The sequence below is a fragment of the Mauremys reevesii genome, linkage group 6, assembly GCF_016161935.1.
Source record: "Mauremys reevesii isolate NIE-2019 linkage group 6, ASM1616193v1, whole genome shotgun sequence".
Taxonomy (NCBI): Eukaryota; Metazoa; Chordata; order Testudines; family Geoemydidae; genus Mauremys; species Mauremys reevesii.
The window spans coordinates 67169275-67187673 of NC_052628.1; the positions used below are offsets into that span (position 1 = coordinate 67169275).

The window sequence follows — 18399 nt, forward strand, 5'->3', positions numbered from 1 at the left end:
AAATTCCCGGAGCATTTACAGGGCGGGTCACCTGAGGCCAGAGCAATAGAGTTCGAACTGATGAGTAGAGTGGCTGAACAGGCATTCTGGGATACCTCCGAATACCTCTGGAGGCCAACAACAGCGCTTTTGGTGGCCACACTGGCAGAGCAGCACTGCATCACCAGCGCTATAGTCATTATTCCCTAGGCCGAGGTGGAGTACAGCCAGATCTGTAGCCAGGGAGATACAGCGCTGTATGTGCCTTGCAAGTATGGACGGTGAGTGAGTTACAGCGCTGTAAAGCCACTACCAACGCTGCAACTCTCCAGTGTAGCCAAGGCCTCAGTCTCACACACACACACACACACACACAAACACACACACACACTCTTTCTCACACTCTCTCTCTGGAAACCTCGAGGGTCTGTTTTTTGCTCTTCCCAGTGCTGCCTGCCTTAGTACAGAAACCACCCACCCTCCCCACAGCAAGCCCTGGGCAGGACGGACGCAACCACACGCCCTGCTCGGATGACCACGGAGGGAAAGCAGCAGCAAGCCAGACTCCCAGCAGCGGCGCGCGGCAGGTGTGTGTAAAAGGAAGGGGGACGACTAAAAGGCTCCTTCCTTCGCGCGTGCGCATTGACTCCCCGAGCCGATTCCGGTTCTTCCAGGGCCGACTGCTAGAGCCGGGAGTCCCCCGGCCGCGCCTGCGCACTACGCTCTCCCCTCAGGCAAGATGGCGGCGGGGAGACCAGTTCGGGAGGGGGAGTGAGGAGGGGTGGTCCCGCGTTGTGGGGCCGTGGTGGGGGCGGCCGGTCACTGACGCCGGAGGGAAGCTTGGAGGGGCCGGGGCTGCCCGGCCCGTGCCGCGGGGATGAGGAGCCGGGACAGCGGGACAGGGGCCGGCCCCTGCCTGTGAGAAGGGGGAGTGTCTGTCGGCCCAGCGCCCTGTATGTGCGGCCGTGTCCGGCCCCGGCTGCCTCTTCCGCCCGCTGCCTGGGGCCGAGCTGGAGTCGGAGGAGTCGCCGCGGCAGCGGCGGCGCAGCTGGGTGGGGAGAGAGCAGGCAGGTGAGTGAGAGAGCCGGGCCCCTCCCCGCATGGCACCGCCAGCCCCCAGCAACCCCCAGGGCAGCACCCCGGCGAGTCCCCGTCTCTTGGCAGCCCCCTCCTGCATACTGCCCCCCGTGGCACCCCCCTCCCCAGCCGGTAGAGCCCTGGTACCACCCCCTGGGTATAGCCCCCCCTGGGGAGCCCAGACCCCTTTACCCCAGTTTATGTGACTTGCTGAGCCGAGCTTCCCACGGATACTGACTCAGTATTTCAGGATTGCATTAAATAACCCTTTCCGATGGTGGGGGAATATCTATTAGTCTGCTGACCAATACCTGTCCTGTGCGTTACCCCTTGGAAGGGAGAGGAACGGAAGGGTGGGTGGTGTTTTGGCAGAGGCACTAGACTGGAACTCGTATCGAGATCTGAGTTTAGTTCCCAGCTCCGCTGTAACAGATATGGCTGTAATATACAACTTTCATGTTGTAGTATAACAATATAAAAATTCCCAGATATCTGATCGTCAAAGGCCAGAATGTGTATGAAGCCTGACAGCAATGTCTGTGAGAAGCCCAGCTCTTTTTAGCTTCTCTGGAAGGGGGGTGGAGGGGAGAGGGAATTAAATTTAAAAGTAAAGTTCCAGTCACCCCACTCTTGCTCCAGTTGCTAGAGAGGACCTTTCTCACTTATCCCCGACTCCAGAGCTTTCTGAAGGCTATGAAGGTTTCTGCTGCTGCTGCTTATGGGTCTGTGTAATGTAACTCTACCTTTTGACCACAGCCTCCGTTTTTGAGGTGTTCCTAGCCCTTCTTTCTGCTCATAGATTAAACAGGATATTTACATGACTCTAGTCTGTTTCCCTTTCCAACTTCACTGGGTGACAAGGTGTTCTGATTAACAGCTCTAGAAGTTACCAGTGCCCTGTTAGCTTTCACAAAGGGCATCAGTGAAATTATGAATGGTGGTAGCAGCACCTTGAGGAAGGTGGGCCTGCATCTGTTGACATTTGAAAAGCTTATCTTAGCAGTCATAAGGCTAAAAACCTTAAGATTTCTTGCGGGGGGGGGGGGGGAGAAATTCTGCAGAAACTGATAGTTTAGGCTCACTTCCATGAACACCTGATCCTCAGGAAAAAAAAATGTTTGCCCCTGGTGGGGTAGTAGATTTTTCATGCCCTGCTTACATGGTGGTATATATTTGAAATAGTAGTTTTTTAACTGTAGTTCTTGTAGTGGTCCTGTTTTAATTATCTATGCTCTGATTTAAATGACAAAGGAATATTAATTTATTCTTTACCGTGGGCTTCACGAATTGTGGTATGAAAGCTTTCCTTTTTTTTTTTTTTTTAAAGTGAGTTTGATGAAGTTGTTATGCCAAGTAGCTCTTGCCAGTCCTAGCGACATAGGAAATGTTAGTCAAGTTAAAGTGGAAGTCATACAATCCTTTACCTTACTTTTTTTGGGTGGACTTCTGTTTTCCTTGATGTCTCTTTCCCTCCCACTCTGTAAAAGGCTTCATCACACATGCAGCATGTTCAGCATGTGCAACTGAAAGCACATCTTCCTGATGGAAGGATAACTACTATGATCTGAGGCCTCAAGGAATATAGGGATATTCTGAGTTCCACAAAGAATATAAATGACTTACCTGGCAAAAGGCTAGCTATAATTAGTGGTATACTACACAAAAACATAACTGATAATTTTTTTTCAGATTTTATTTAATTCTGCCTCCCCTTGTGTTGGGATGATATGCGTATGTAATTTTTTTGTTCTTGTTTTTCTTGCAATATTTGTAGTGTAATACTGTATGTAATAGTAAGTTTAGTGTAAAAGTATATTAAACTACACGCTGAGCAAGAAAAACAGGAATAGACAATACTACATGCTCAAATCTGAGATTTAATTTAGCTTTAGATACCTAAACTTTTGCATTTTTACATATTTGTTTTAATTGTAAAAATTGCATTTGCGGTTTCATTTTATTTAAAATATCAAACAGTAAAAACCATAAACAATGTGTTGGGGTTTTTTTGCATTTCCCCTTATTGAAAGATACAGTAATCAAACTTGTAGTAGAAAATAAGTCTTGCTAAAAGAGAGCTCAGATATTTGAGAATAAAATGGACTGGTGGAAGAGTAAGTACACAACACAATTTTCAAGTGTTGAGTTTGGCTTGTATGCCTCATCTTTTAATAACTAACTTCTGTAAAGAATCTCCCCAAAGATGGTCATAGGCCCTAGTCCTTGCCAGAAACCAACAGATCAAAACACATTTGTGTCTAGTGAAAACCATTTAAAACAAGTTCAAAAAAAAAATAGTTCAGGAAATCACCATTCTTTTTAACTCTATCTCAAATGCTTGTCTGATTTACCTGAACATTTCTGTTCTTCTAAAGAATCATACATGAAATTTTAGATGCATTCATTTAGGTCAGAGGAGCAATGCTATGCTGATAGCTGCTTATCCCAATGGGCGACTGCATTGTACTTTTATTGAAGTTTATGTATGCTTTTATTCAAGTAGAACTCATTGAGTTAATATTAGTTATTTCTTTTTATGTACTTGCAGATGCCCTTGGTGGGTTGTTTGCAAGATGTGCTTGCTCATATAATTCACCTTCAGATATTCCTTTCAGTGGTCCAACAATAACCAAAAATAAGTGGTCACTAGTATCTTGAATTGCTGTCTTTTTCCAGTTGGATCAGCATAAAACTTTTTAATACATGTTGAAATCATCAAGTTGAACAAACTTAGATGTGGTTCATTTGGTGTTGGCTAACAGACTGAAAATATATTGGTAACCTAAGTGAAAATGAGACACCCAAATTGGCTTATGCTAGTTAACTTTTTCTCTGTGTTAAACCATTTAGTGTACACATCTTGTAAAAATGAATAACTTTTCACAGAATTATTAAATGCTAGTTGTCAGAGCATTTTGCAGTACATTAAATATCAGATTGTTCTAAAAGTATGATGAATGACATTCTAATAGACTTAGGTTTAGCATAGAGTTAATCTTACACACACTTTAATTTTGAAAGTGTCCAATAGCCATACGGTAGTTCAGTAGTGTTATAGAATAGAAATCGCAAACTCCAAGGCCCTGTCCACACATCTGAAACCTTTATGGGAAAAAGTGGTAAATCTCAAATATTTTTTTACTCCAAACTAAGTCTGTTGCACAATGGGGACAAATTTTAGTCTTTTCCTTTTTACCTTGAGTATTCATATTTTAAGAATCTGAGTTTTAGTAGCCTGTATGATGATGAGGGAATGAATGAATGGGCCAAGGCTAGTTAGCTAATGGATTGATTACTAAAATGAACATCTGATTAGTTGGTAATTCCTCACATCATAATAGTGACACTGATACTTTGTTCTTAACAATAAAAAAAGCCTATCCTAGCAATATTTTGCAAATTTACGGGTTTTTGTCTTGTTAAACTCAGACTGTAATTATGAGTTTTATTGAAATAATATAAGGTGGGCTTGATAAAGGCATGCAAATGTATGATAGTGATGCAACTATCAACCATACTATACTGCTGTAGAACCTTTTTGATCATATGTCAAACTATTTGAATTGTAGACTTGCATCTTGTTACAGAAGCTGGAAATATCTGTGCCTCTGTTACATGACTGGATAGGGTTTAGTTCTCGCTCCTTAACTTGAAAGTGAAGAGTATTTTTATTTTGGGCTGGACACTTCCTTAACTGAGTTGACAATTTTTGCCTCGCTAATTTGCATTTGTGGAAGCCATTCTTCTCTTGTTGAGGAGAAATGTTTTCTGGCATCCAGAGAACTGTATTTAATGGACATGGTATTGTGGGGAGGCATATGGAAGGGAGAAGAGGCAGTTAGGAAGGATTTAAAATAAAAGGGGAGAGAAGTAGTTGACAGGACTATTTATGAGCACATTTGCCTGTAATACTTCTGATATTGAGCACTGGTTGCAAAGTCATAGTGCATTAGTTTAACTTGATGGAGGAATATTAGTAGACACTTCATAAGACTGTCCATTTTGGTGTCCTAACTGGAGGATTATTGCTTTATTTAATATTAGTTGTCTGTAGTGGGAACCAGAGGACTTGCAAATGGTAGTTGTATTTTAGGAAAGGGGAAGAGATGGGCTCTGCTTGGCCCATGCCAAAGCACAGTATATTTAAAAAAATAAAAAAATCTTGTCCTTTCAAACTAGTTTTGGAACAGTGGGCAGTAGTAGCAAAGGAGTTGCACTAACTATGCTCTACTTGGAAAATATCAAATTTTAAAATTTGATCGTTGTATAATACATTTAAATGTACAGGCTGGGTATGTACAATTTCCTAGGAGCAGAGTAATTCCTTAGAAACACATTTTTAATCATTAACAGCACTGTTAGACAATAACAGGAAACTAATGACATTACTAAGACTGGGTTCATAATTTAGTGCGAGGATTGAATCAGACTGATGCATAAAATAGTCTGATGGTGCTATATGATCTGGAAAAAGGGGTAAACAGTGAAGTGGCAAAACTTGAAGATGATACAAAATTACTAAAGATAGTTAAGACCCAGGCAGACTGCGAAGAGCTACAAAAGGATTTCTCAAAACTGGGTGACTGGGCAAGAAAATGGGAGATGAAATTTAATGTTGATAAATGCAAAGTAATGCACATTGGAAAGCACAATCCCAACTATACATATAAAATGATGAGGTCTAAACTAGCTGTTACCACTCAAGAAAGAGATCTTGGAGTCATAGTTCTCTGAAAACATCCACTCAATGTGCAGTGACAGTCAAAAAAGCGAACAGAATGCTGGGAATAATTAAGAAGGGGATAGAAAATGGGACAGAAAATATCATGTTGCCTGTCCATAAATCTGTGGTATGCCCACATCTTGAATACTGTGTGCAGATGTGGTTGCCCCATCTCGAAAAAGATATATTGGAATTGGAAAAGGTTCAGAAAAGGGTAACAAAAATGATTAGGGGTATGGAACGGTTTCCATATAAGTAGAGATTAATAAGACTGGGACTTTTCAGCTTGGAAAAGAGATGGCTAAGGAGAGATATGATTACGGTCTATACAATTATGACTGGTGTAGAGAAAGTTGTTGTTAGTAGCTACTGGTGTGGTGCTGTGCTCTTGATCGATGATGATAAGTCGCCTGCGTGCGTGTTCCCTCTGTGTGCTGCCCCGGCTCTGTGCAGATAGCTGACACAGCAAACCCCGAAAGAACTCCCAAAGACCACAGACTCTAGTAAGGTATGAAGGAACCCAAGCCAGGTTTATTGTCAAACGAAGCACAGTAATAGTTTCCTATAGACTCTACAGGACATACTACGAATATGTGCTCCTTGGCAATGGACACAGCTCAGTCAGTGGTGGGACTTTCCACTGCCCCTTAGGCTGGACAAAGATACACACTCCGGGACCTACTTTTATACAGTTACAGGACAGATTACTCATCCCTCCTGACATATTGAGGTACAGCCTCTTGGCTCATTAGGATGCTGTCTCCCTTTTGATCATGTTGTTCCAGACATACAGATCTATCCATCATGCTGTCCCGTCTTTAAGATGCACCTGCCTGTTCCTTGTTATGTCTATGGAGTGTCCTTGTATCAGGCTGTCCAGGTGCCATCTTGGCACAAGTTCCTGTTGTTAGCCCTTATGTGTGAACGCACCTGCTTCTAACAACCCTCTTCTCACCAATTTCTGTGAGTGAGGCCTGCCTCTGGCTCACAGCACAGCTTTTGCTTAGCAGTGCCTGGAAGTACTTTGGTTCAGGCTTCAGGCCTCAGACTAGGCCTCTGATACAAGAGTTTATATTTCAGGGCCTCATCTTACTACAAAGGTAGATAAGGAAGTGTTGTTTACTACTTCTCATAACACAAGAACTACGGGTCACCAAATGAAATTAATAGGCAGCAGGTTTAAAACAAATAAAAAGGAAGTATTTCTTCACACAACACAGAGTCAACCTGTGGAACTCCTTGCCAGAGGATGTTGTGAAGGCCAAGACCATAACTGGGTTAAAAAAAGAACTAGATAAATTCATGGAGGATAGGTCCATCAATGGCTATTAGCCAGGATGGGCAGGGATTGCGTCCCTAGCCTGTGTTTGCCAGAAGTTGGAAATGCGTGACAGGGGATGGATCACTTGATGATTACCTGTTCTGTTCATTCCCTCTGGGGCACCTGGCACTGGCCACTGTCAGAAGACAGGATACTGGGCTAGGTGAACCTCTGCCATTCTTATGTTCTTATTCCCTAAATAAGGGATTGTCAAAGATATAAATTATTTAAACTGTTACAAAATATAGTAGAATTGTAAATAAAAGACTGTTGTGATGCCATTGCAGGCTAGTTATACAGGAATTAATTAATTAAGTGCATAGGGTATTAATTTACTTGGTCTGATAAACAGATGTCTGTAATATATTTATAAATTACTTTTAATTGTTTGTGCACTTAATGTTAGTGATATTAATCATGTAGATCTGAACTTAGCTCTTTGGTGTGAAAATTGGTTTGGCCTTCTATTATTCAACAACTGGCAAGAGAGGGAGAAATGGAAGAGAGATGAAACATATTTCACTAGTGTGTTATAAGAATGTAAAGAAATTTATGAATGCAGCAAACATAATTTAGGTGAGCTGACTCTCCCTTAACTTACTGATGCCAAAAATTCTCAGGTTCACATTGTCTCTTCCCCATTTTAAGACATGTCTTCATTTTTGAGACACCACATTAAATGTCTTCATTTTTGAGACACCACATTACAGCCCCTATCATTTGAGTGAAAGACTGTGTAAGAATCAGTTTGGAATTAATCAATGCTATTCCCTAATCAATTACAGAGGTCACAGTTGAGTTGTATATAGATGTGATTCTTTCACTCTAGGGTTAATATGTTGCTAATTAGAGTTTTACACCTTTGTCAGCCTCAGCTCTGGTTCTCATGGAGTATGACCCAAGGGCTGCAAATTAAATTAAAATCTCCCAATGATGGGCCACAAACTTACTTGGGGAATTGAATGCGACAGTGCCTGAAAACATGCCTCTCTGCTGAAGTTTTGGCATTTTGATTCCAAATGTCCAGTGAAGTCAGTAGGAGAGTCTTATCAAATGTTGTTTACTCAGTATTAGAAGAGGGGGAAAAATGTCTGAACTACTTAATTGAATGTAACCTTTTTCTATTTAAAGAATGTTCACAAGCAGATTGTGATTTTCATTAATTTTACTTAATCAAATTTGACTAGTCTTCATAATTTTTTTCACTTTATAGATGAGTCACAAATGGCTTTCTGTGAGCATTTGGTATGATATTGTCCTCACTTTCTAACTGGGTAATAGCTAATAGGGAAAGGACACAAACATGGACAAAGCAAATTAGTTTTAAAATTTGAATATTTGAGGACCAAGCTTTTGCAGTTTGTGCACAGCTTTATTGAATCCAGTTAAGTACTGACAGAAATTTGGACTTAATGTAATGGTTTAACTGGTTAGGCTGAAAGGCTTCAGTTGTTACTTGCAAAGGACTGACAAAATTGCCATGGCTTATTCATAGACTATGAGACTATTTGGGGAAATAAACAATTAAAAGAACACAGAGATCAAAGTAATCTGTGAATCAAGTTCAGATCAGGCGATATATGCTTGCCTTCAGAGAACTTCATGAATACTATAGAAGTAAGATTCAGGTTCTCCAGTGAAGGTGACAGATAATTTTGAACTTGTGGCATATCCAGATTTTTTTTTTCCAGTCAAAGGTTAAGGCTTTAAAGTGATTTCCATTGACTTTATTGCAGATGCCATCTTGAATTTCCTCTAATGGAAGAGTATCAAAGCAGATGCTTTAGAAGGTTTTAAAGCTTAATTTTTTAGTTTCATCCCTTCTTTCCCAATATATGATTTTTAATTTTTTTTAAATTAATCTTTTTCTGAATACACTGAGGCAGGAAGAAGGGTACATTTCTTCTTCTTCTTTCCTGCTATATTCCCACAGCTTGGAAGGGCCAAAATTGGAACTGTGTTGGTTGAGAGTGCATGTGGGTCTTGCACAGAATTTCCACTGTGTACCAATATGCAGACATCTGTGTTATGCTGCCATTGCCCATCTGGTCCACTGTACAGGCTAAATTTGTACTGATCAAAATAAATACCTGACTTTTTTTTTAAACTCACCTCCGTTTACCACCTCAGTGGCACTTGCACTCTGAAGATGCAGCTGAATCAGAAATAAATGTTTGGTGTTTGTTCTTTTGTTTTAAGGTTTTACTGGTCCTCATCTTGAAGCTGTCCTTAACAGTGGAGTTAAAGGCAAATACCAATGCTGTCAACCACTGGCAGCTGGTTAGTATTAAATAAGAGTAAAATGCTGTGTGGTTAATACCTAGATTTGTGCGGTGCAGTAACTTTTCTTCTGTGTTCTTCCTTCTCACCTGTGCTGTTAGCTTGGAAGATGCTCATTCCAGGGTCTGAAGCTTCAGAGCATTCAGCCAAGCTTCTACGTAATAGCTAGAAAGGGCCTAGGGGAGTGCTTGGCTTTCTCAACAGCACTCCTGTCTACTCCAGGGGGTAAATAGTATCCTTGCTGAAGTCAGCAGTTAGTTGACTGATAACGTTTGAATCAACAAAATACAGAATCTTCAGAGATCAGGTCTTATGTCGGGTTACATCCAGATAAAGATCTGCACCTGGACTGCCAGAGTCTCAGAAGTACAGGCCTCTCTTGAGCCTTACATCAAACACAGTTACCTTTTGAGTACACAGGTAAGTCTTTTTTTGTTTTGCAAAACATGGAATACTGTTACCAGCTTCAAAAGATTTATACATCTTATGTCTGTATTCTTGCATTCATTTAGACTATCACTGCAATGTTATATTAGTGCATGCAGTGCAATCTGTGAACTAAGAGGTCATATGATTTCCTGTAGTTAATATTAGACTAATAGAGTGTTTGAATTGGTATGGAATTAGGTCTTTTGACAAAAGGTTTAGATGCCAGCTCAAGTGATGGCCTACTAATTAAATGTCTGAATGTCATTGTTGGGACCTTGAGAACTGAACTTGATTCATGAAGCTTTTTCCAAAAAATGTTTCAAGTGCAAGAAATTGAAAAGAGTGAATTGAATGGGGAGAAAGAATCCTTGTCTACTTCTTTAACTAGTAGATTTGTGAACTGCTTTATTTGCATGAAAAAGTAGATTTCTGTACATGATTGTCTTTATACTGTTCCAAATCCATCTCTCAATTTTACAAGGGAACAAAATGTCCAGTTCTTTTCTCTAGCTCTGAACTGGTGCCCAGAATGATATAAAGGTACTAGAGGCCCATGTGAAACAAGCTACTATACATGCAGTAATAAAGATCAGAACCCAGTCAGAAATACAGCAGGATCTTCTAGCTTAATCTGCTGTATCATCTTTATAAATCTGTAGCCTCTAATTGCATCTGACAATTTAAAAAATGTCATTTTACATTGTTTTCTTTATCTGACTTTTACTTATCTGCACCAAGAAAGAGCAGTCAAAGGTAACTTTAGAGGATGGATGACTTTTTAAAAGGCATATATAAATATTTATAATGCAGATTTAGGTAGCTTCTCTGGTAGAGGAGTGTGTTCTCATTATTGCTCTTTGATCTAGTGCCATTTGTATTGTTTGAATCTCTTCCAATAGACTAGAGTGACAAGGATTTGTTTCTGGACTTGAGGTGGTTGGCCACCTAGCTAATTGAAGTTGAATTATCAATTTATTTTGTTTATACTTCTAAATCAGTGAACCATTTCTAAACATACGTATTTAAGCACACCAGTCTGGCCCTTCAGGCAGTAATATACATTTGGATCTCTCTGAAATGTCAGGTTATTGTGTGGTCCAAGAGGAATTTTTTTTGAAGCCAGTGTTCTGAGTTCCTGGTCCTTTTTTGGAAGGAAACCTAAAAGTGCAATGGGGTCCTGGAGGAGGTGAGGTGATCAATAGCTGAATCTAGCTATGCCTCCTCAATGGTTTCTTGAGACTGTAAAAAAGAAGGTATTATGTATATTCACATTCCAAACTAGCATAGGTTTTATGTGGAAAGGACAGCAGTTCATATAACAGCCTCTAAAAGAACTTCAGTCACAAGATAAGAGCACATACTGAGCTGTGGGGGTTTTATGTCAATAGTAAAATATCAATTATAGCAGATAAAATTAATATCAGTGTGGTGTAACCAGTAGTTAGAAAAATAGTGATCAGCCAGGATCTTGGATGCCTCACTGACAGCGGTCAAACTAGGGCACAGTACAGACGACTCTAGTGGTGCTAAAAGACCACCTTATGGTCATGGACACAGCAAAATGTTCATGTTTAGGCTGCTGGACCTCTCTGCAGTCTTTGACACTGTGCTACTGACAAGGAGCTACTAACACACCTATACAACGTAGCAGCAGTAGATGGTCAGAACTACAGTGGCTGCAATTGTTTCTCTCTGGCAGAATTCAAAGAATGATGATGGGTAACAGCTCCTCCTTTCCGAAGTCCCATAAGAATCCATACCCTCTCTGATTTCTCTTGAATATCTATGTGAGACCGCTTTGGTGAGAGTGAGACCTCATGGGCTCAGTTGCCAATACTATGCTGATGGCCCTCAGCTATATATACCATTCTCAACTTCTACAACTAGTGCCACTACTGTGTAAGAATGCCTACAAGAAATTAGCTCTTGGGTGAAGAACAGCTGGCTCAAGGTGAACCCAGGGAAGGCTAAAGTGATGTTGATCAGAAAAAGACAAATGCATAGATGAACTGGCAGAGACGTTGTCTCCACCTTTTATTGAAGGCATACAGCTCCCATTTGTCAAAGTGGCATTAGACTCCTCACTGGGTATGCATGACCAGGTTGCATCAGTTTTTAAAAATGCCTTTCCAACTCCAGCTTGCTAGGAAACTTCTTCCCTTCCTCCAGATGAGGATCTGGTCACAGTAATCCAGAATACTGAATTTAGCTTTTGTAACTTCTTTATTATTTCCATTATTTGTAGAAATAGAGGGGATTCTGGCAGTTAAAATGGTAGACACCTAGATTTTTTTCCTACAGGAAGAGATGGAAAAGATTGGGACCATTTACTTTAGAGAGGAGGAAACAAAGATATTCAAAACAATGAATGAATGGTCTAGCAAAGGCAGATTGGGTATATCTGTATATCTTTTTTCCTAAGGCTATGTCTACACTGCGCCCCTTACAACTGTATGGCTGTTATAAGGTGCTCTGGGTAGTTGCTCTTTATCGCTGGGAGAGAGCTCTCCTGGCAACAAAATAAAACCACCCCCAGTGAGGGACAGTAGCTTCGTCTCTGGTAGTGCAGATCCCCCTGACAAAGTGCTGTCCACACTGGTACTTTTTGTCGTTAAAACTTTTGTTGTTTGGGGTCAACAAAAGTTTTAATGACAAAAGTGCCAGTATAAACAAAGCCTAATACAGTGACAAGGAGACAATCAGTGACAGGGTAAAACAGCAAATCTAGTCAAAAGAAATACTCCCATTCTCTCCGCCTTCCCTTCCCTCCCCTCCCCAGCAACAAAAAGTTAATCTGTGGCACTCTGCCCTAAGCAGGGCCAGGGAATGCAATCCAGAATTCTAGGACACTATGACATGGAGTCCTTGTGGGTTCTTCCCCCATGTCATTGTACTGCCACCCTTCATTTGGAGTGAGTGGTGGCAGCTTCCCGCCATTTCGTGTGTGTGTGTGTGTGTGTGGAGGGGGAGAGTGAGAATTTCTAGTATAGTGGCTCTTGGAGCTAAATCTCCTCTGGGATACTGGGGCATTCACACCTACAAACTAAGAGTCTGTAGGGAGCCTCAAAACAATAGAGCTTGTCTACACAGGGGGTTTTGTTAGCATTAATTCAAGCAAGTGTGAATTGAAAATGCCTGTGTACACACAGTGCAAACCCTTAAAGCACACTGACTCTCTCTTTGCTGCAAATTCTGCTCTATGCTTTCAGAGTGGAGTAAGTTCACTGCAAATGTAGTTAGTGCAGATTGTTGTTCATGTGCCCACAATACTTTTGCACATTGCTTGGCAGTCCTTCCACTGCTATCCACGCTGCTTTGCGGGTATCTGTGACCGACCTGTCTGTTTATCTGTGCCCTCCGCTGCTCAGGGATCAAGTTGATTGGATGTCTCCTCCACTCTTTAAAAACTGGTGAGAGGCCAGGTTCGGCCCATTTGCTCCTGGATTTCAGTATATCAGCATTACAGCAATATTTGTGCAGCCGCGAGGAGCTGGGGCAAGATTTTTTTATTTTTTTTTTGATCTTGCAATCTGGTGAGAAATGACAGTACAGCAAACTTTTGTAACCAAACACCACCATAAGAATCTTTTTGAAAACAACACTAAACAGATGGCCAAGCAGGGTCACAGCCAGGATGTTAAGCAGTACAATATAAAGATCAAAGAGCTCAGAAAAATGTACAAAACCCCCGGGGATGCCAAAAACAAGTCCAGAGGTCCCATGTGACAATCTGCTCTATGAGGAGCTGGCATGCCACTAGAACCCAATCCCCTTGTGAGCAATGGTACCCCTGCTGAGGAGACTGTGGCCCCCTGCGGATAGCCACGATTCATGGGTGGAGGACAGTGAAGTGATCTCCTCATACAGCCATGATCTCTTCAGCACTTGAGACCCTGAGAGAGGCCCAATTCCTAGCCCGAATCTCAGTCCAGGCTACAGCAGAAGATCCTCTCCAGGAGACTTTTGCATGTAAGTATCTATCTTTACAATTTATTATTATGCTATACAGCAGTGCTAGCTTCTGCTCTGGGTGCCCAGTGGCGGCTGCCATTTGGGTTGTATGTGAACTACCAGCCTTTCTGAGCCTCCTGCCCTCACCCAACACTGTTCCTCCCCTTTGTTCTGCCTTTCCTAAGAATATTTTCAAAATTGCAACTGGGCCAGGTAATCAACTTCTATCTTATGCTAATGCCCCAACCATCAATTGCATGCCCATATAGCTAATAGAGCTAATGATCCCTGCAGAAATGTATATAGTCTGTAACAATGTTGCATTTGTTGCATTGCAGGAAAAGATTAGGTTAGGAATTGCATGACTACAGCTCTTAAGGCAATTGACTGAGGTATATAAAATACCAGTTTAATCATTGTTGCAGTAAAGTAAACAAAGGAGGCATAATGGCCTTCCATAGGTTATATATTTAATAGAAAAATGCTGGGAGCTGTTAAGGTTTTAAACAATCAATGTAGAACCCAGTCTACTTTTCTTTGCACTTTCTGAATCTCTGCAGGAGAGAGCAGACTGAAGGCTGAGAAAGTCTTCATTTTAGTATGGACATTCAGCAGCACTACCATTGTTCTGGTATAGCTTGCAACTCATTTGCACTTCTGGGAGGACCGTCTTGGTGAATAATTCACATCTCTCTCTAGTGTACCCTTTGCCTTTTAAGCCCCTTCTCTACTCCTAGTCACCTGCCTCAGTGTAAGTCATCAAGAGTCAGGACAGCCTAAAGGGGATGCAGAGGAAAATGCTATCCAGCTCCCTCCTGATTCATCCTTACCTTCATCTCAGTGGCCCAATCAGGAATAGCGTGCACCCATAGAAGTACCTTCAAGGCACAGCATAAACTGCAAGCCCCAAACCAGGAACACCAATCCCAGCATCCTATTAAGCCCACATGTACACACCACTTATCTCTGAGGTCTCCCGAGACTGGGATGAATCTCAGGGAATGGAATTAAGAAATAGAGGATAAGAAAAGTGCTGTCACTGCTTCTGTGGAAACAGTACTAATATGAACAATAACTATTTGTTTTTCCTTTCTCTGCTCCCCCAGCCACGGTACCTGCAGCAGTGAGACCTTCAAGAACAGAGCCTTCATCAACAGCTCAGTGACTGGCAACCTGAGAGGGAAGAAATGGAGGTCCAAAAGGAGATGTTTAGAGCCCTAGTTACAGGCTTGCAAAAAACAAAAACCACCCCCCACACTTATCAAGAACTGGATAGTCTGTTTAATGAATGGGAGGGAGGTATACAGGCAACTATCTAGAGATGCCATTGAACTGGCCCAGGACAGCATTGTTATATGGCCAAAGACACAAAAAAGCAGCTCCTGGAGGTGAACAGGCAGAAAACTCTGCTGGAATGCATGCTGCTGTTAGGCCAGCAGACAATGCAGTGCCCTCGGCCAGGACTCAGTCGTGTTATCAGACTCTGGATAATACAGGGAACTGGGAATGACATGGATGTCCCGTCCCAAGCCCCAGCACAGGGCAGCAAGAACAACATCAATGGGAGGCCAGGAAATTCAAGTCAACCTGTGCACCTGGCAACTTTGATCCCTGGCAATGAACCTTTGAAGGCAGAAAGATTAGAAGCAGCAAATGCAAGACATGCCCCTGCCTCCAAACAGGAACCCTCCCGCCTCCCCATAACTGCACTGCATGTGAATGTTGCACTTTTTCACTTTAGAGCTGTTTCATGTTTTAATCATGATGAGAAAAGTTTGTAGTGTTTTCAAAGTTTTATTTTTGGTGGTGGTTTACTGGCATAATTTGTTCAATAAAAAAATTGATGTCTCAAAGCATTCACAGTGTATGACACACACACACTAATTTTCAACTTAACAAGTTTTAACAAGTTATTAAAGCATACATGCTACAGTCAAACAAATAATACCATAATGTGCCAGCTCTAACATCTGTAAAATCAACTCTGCTGCTCAAAATCCAACCCCACTTCCCCTGAAGACACAGCTGCACATTTTCAGGCATCAGTCTCAAAGAGAGAATAAAATGTTCCCCTGACAGTATTGTCCTCGTGGTTTACATGTTGTACAGGGTGCATTGCTGGATGGTCATACTGCTGGGCAATTCTCTACACCTCAGCCTACCACCCATCACTGAGACTTTCGCACAAATATTGTGTAAAATATAACATGCAGCTATAATCCTAGGCAAGTATTGTTGTGCAGCCTCTAACCTAGTCATAAGACAGCACCATCTCGCTTTCAAATGGCCAAATGCCCACTCCATTCTCATTTTGTAACTTCTAAGGCAGTGGTTCTCAAACTTTTGTACTGGTGACCCCTTTCATATAGCAAGCCTCTGAGTGTTGACCCTCCCTCCCAATAAATTAAAAACACGTCTTTATATATTTTACACCATTATAAACGCTGGAGGCAAAGCGGGGTTTGGGGTGGAGGCTGACATCTTGCGACCCCCCCCCCCCAGATAATAACCTCGCAACCCTCTGAGGGGTCCTGACCCCTCAGTTTGAGAACCCCTGTTCTAAGGCAATAGTTAAACTGTTTCTTTCTTCTATCAGGGCTTGGCTACACTTACAAGTTGCAGCGCTGGTGGAGGCTTTCCAGCGCTGCAATTACACCCCGTCCACACTTGCAGGGCACAACCAGCGCTGCAACTCCCTGGTTGCAGCGCTGGCTGAAAACCCATCCCGGCAGGGGTATAAGGAGTGCAGCGCTGGTGATCCAGCGCTGCTCAGCAGGTGTGGACACTCACCAGCGCTTTAATTGTCCTCCAGGGAATAAGGAGGTATCCCAGAATTCCTGTTCAGCCACTCTGCTCATCAGTTTGCACTCTACTGCTCTTGCCTCAGGTGACCCGCCCTTTAAATGCCCCGGGAATTTTAAAAATCTCCTTCCTGTTTGCTGCAGCCAGGTGTGGAGTGCAATCAGTTAATCTTTCCAGGTGACCATGCCTCCACGTGGCAAACGAGCCCCAGCATGGAGCAATGGCGAGCTGATGGACCTCATCAGTGTTTGGGGTGAGGAATCTGTGCAGGCACAGCTGCGCTCCGGCCGTAGGAATTACGATATCTTTGAGCAGATATCAAGGGCCATGCTGGATAGGGGCCATGATCGGGACGCACTACAATGCAGGGTGAAAGTTAAAGAGCTGCGGAGTGCCTATTACAAAGCCCAAGAGGGGAATCGACGATCCGGAGCTGCCCCCACGACCTGCCGTTTTTACAGGGAGATGGACGAGATACTTGGGGGTGACCCCACTGCCAATCCCAGGATAACGATGGACACTTCTGAGCAGGCTGGGGGACAGGAGGAGGAGGCGGCTGGGGGGGGAGAGGAAACCGCGAGTGAAGCTCCTGGGATGGGGGAAGACACCCCAGAGTCCCTGGAGGCATGCAGCCAGGAGCTCTTCTCAAGCCAGGAGGAAAGTACCCAATCGCAGCAGCCAGCAGTTGCAGAAGGACAAGCAGAGGAGCGGGTTACCGGTAAGCGGCTTTTATTTTCTGGGTGGAAATGTTTCTGGAGAGGAAGGGGGGTTATGGCTGCATGCATGCCAGCCTCTAGATGTGGAATAGCCTGTTGATGTGGTCTATCACGTCGCGGTAATCTGCTTCAGTTATCTCAGCAAAAGTTTCATCCAGAGCATGGGCAATATGCCTGCGCAGGTTTATAGGCAGAGCCACTGTGTCCCTTGTCCCAGTGACGGTGACGCGTCCGCGCCACTCTGCTGCCAGTGGTGGGGGGACCATTTCTGAACACAGGCAAGCCGCATAGGGTCCCGGGCGGAATCCACATTGCTCTAAAAGAGCCTCCCGCTGTTCCCTAGTGACTCGCAGTAGGGAGACATCTTCCAGGATTAACTCCTGTGAAAAATGTTGGGAGACTCTTTAGTGAAGAGATAGGGAGATAAGATCACCCCTGCAGCTGCATCTTCACTCAACCCCTCTAGCACTCCAGATTACCCAAGCAACCAGCTCCCTCTATCACTCAAGCCCCACTTCTCCCTATATAAGCACCCCTCACTCACCATTTCGTGGCTTCTGTTGTGTTATGCGTGTGGGGAAAAGAATGCTAAAGTGAGAACTCCCTCAGTGTAACAATTCATGTCTGGAGATAGTGGATACAATGCTGCCCCTGTTAAATGTTGTCATTTCTGTGTTTCTACAGTGACCTTGACTACTGGACTGCCCAGATGTTCAACATCACAGAGGCTTCAAAATTTGAGAAAAAATCCCCGAAAGAGCAAAGAGGACATGCTGAAAACTGTTCTTCATCACTCTGCTACAGAGAGAAAAGAATTGAAGGAGTGGAGAGAGAAGGAAAGCATGATCTGCCAGAGACATTGGCGTAGAAATGCTGTGGCAAAGAGGAAAAGCACAAACCAGCTGCTAGAGATCCTGTCGCGCCAAGCGGACTCTCTCCAGGCTATCGTAGCCATGCAGGCAGAGCAGTCCCGTGCTGCCCCACAGCCCCCCCCGTCCCAAAGCTTTTTGCCTTGTGCCCCAATGTCAGCTCAAACCACCTTTCCCCAGCATCCAGGTTCTTACCACCACCAGCTGCCTCCAACACCTGTACGTTCACCAACAAGCCCTGATACCTACCAC

General features: G+C 43.1%; 1 protein-coding gene across 2 annotated transcripts in view; it reads left to right on the forward strand.

Annotated features, from left to right (window-relative positions):
* The first annotated feature begins 764 nt into the window (after positions 1 to 764).
* The window catches only part of APC (APC regulator of WNT signaling pathway), a 202775-nt gene continuing 185140 nt past the window's right edge, over positions 765 to 18399 (forward strand). Inside the window, exon 1 of one of the 2 annotated variants that reach the window (XM_039545887.1) lies at positions 765 to 1050. The gene's annotated coding sequence lies outside the window, so the exon portion shown is untranslated. The remainder of the gene's footprint in view (positions 1051 to 18399) is intronic. The other variant, XM_039545894.1, reaches the window with a different exon arrangement.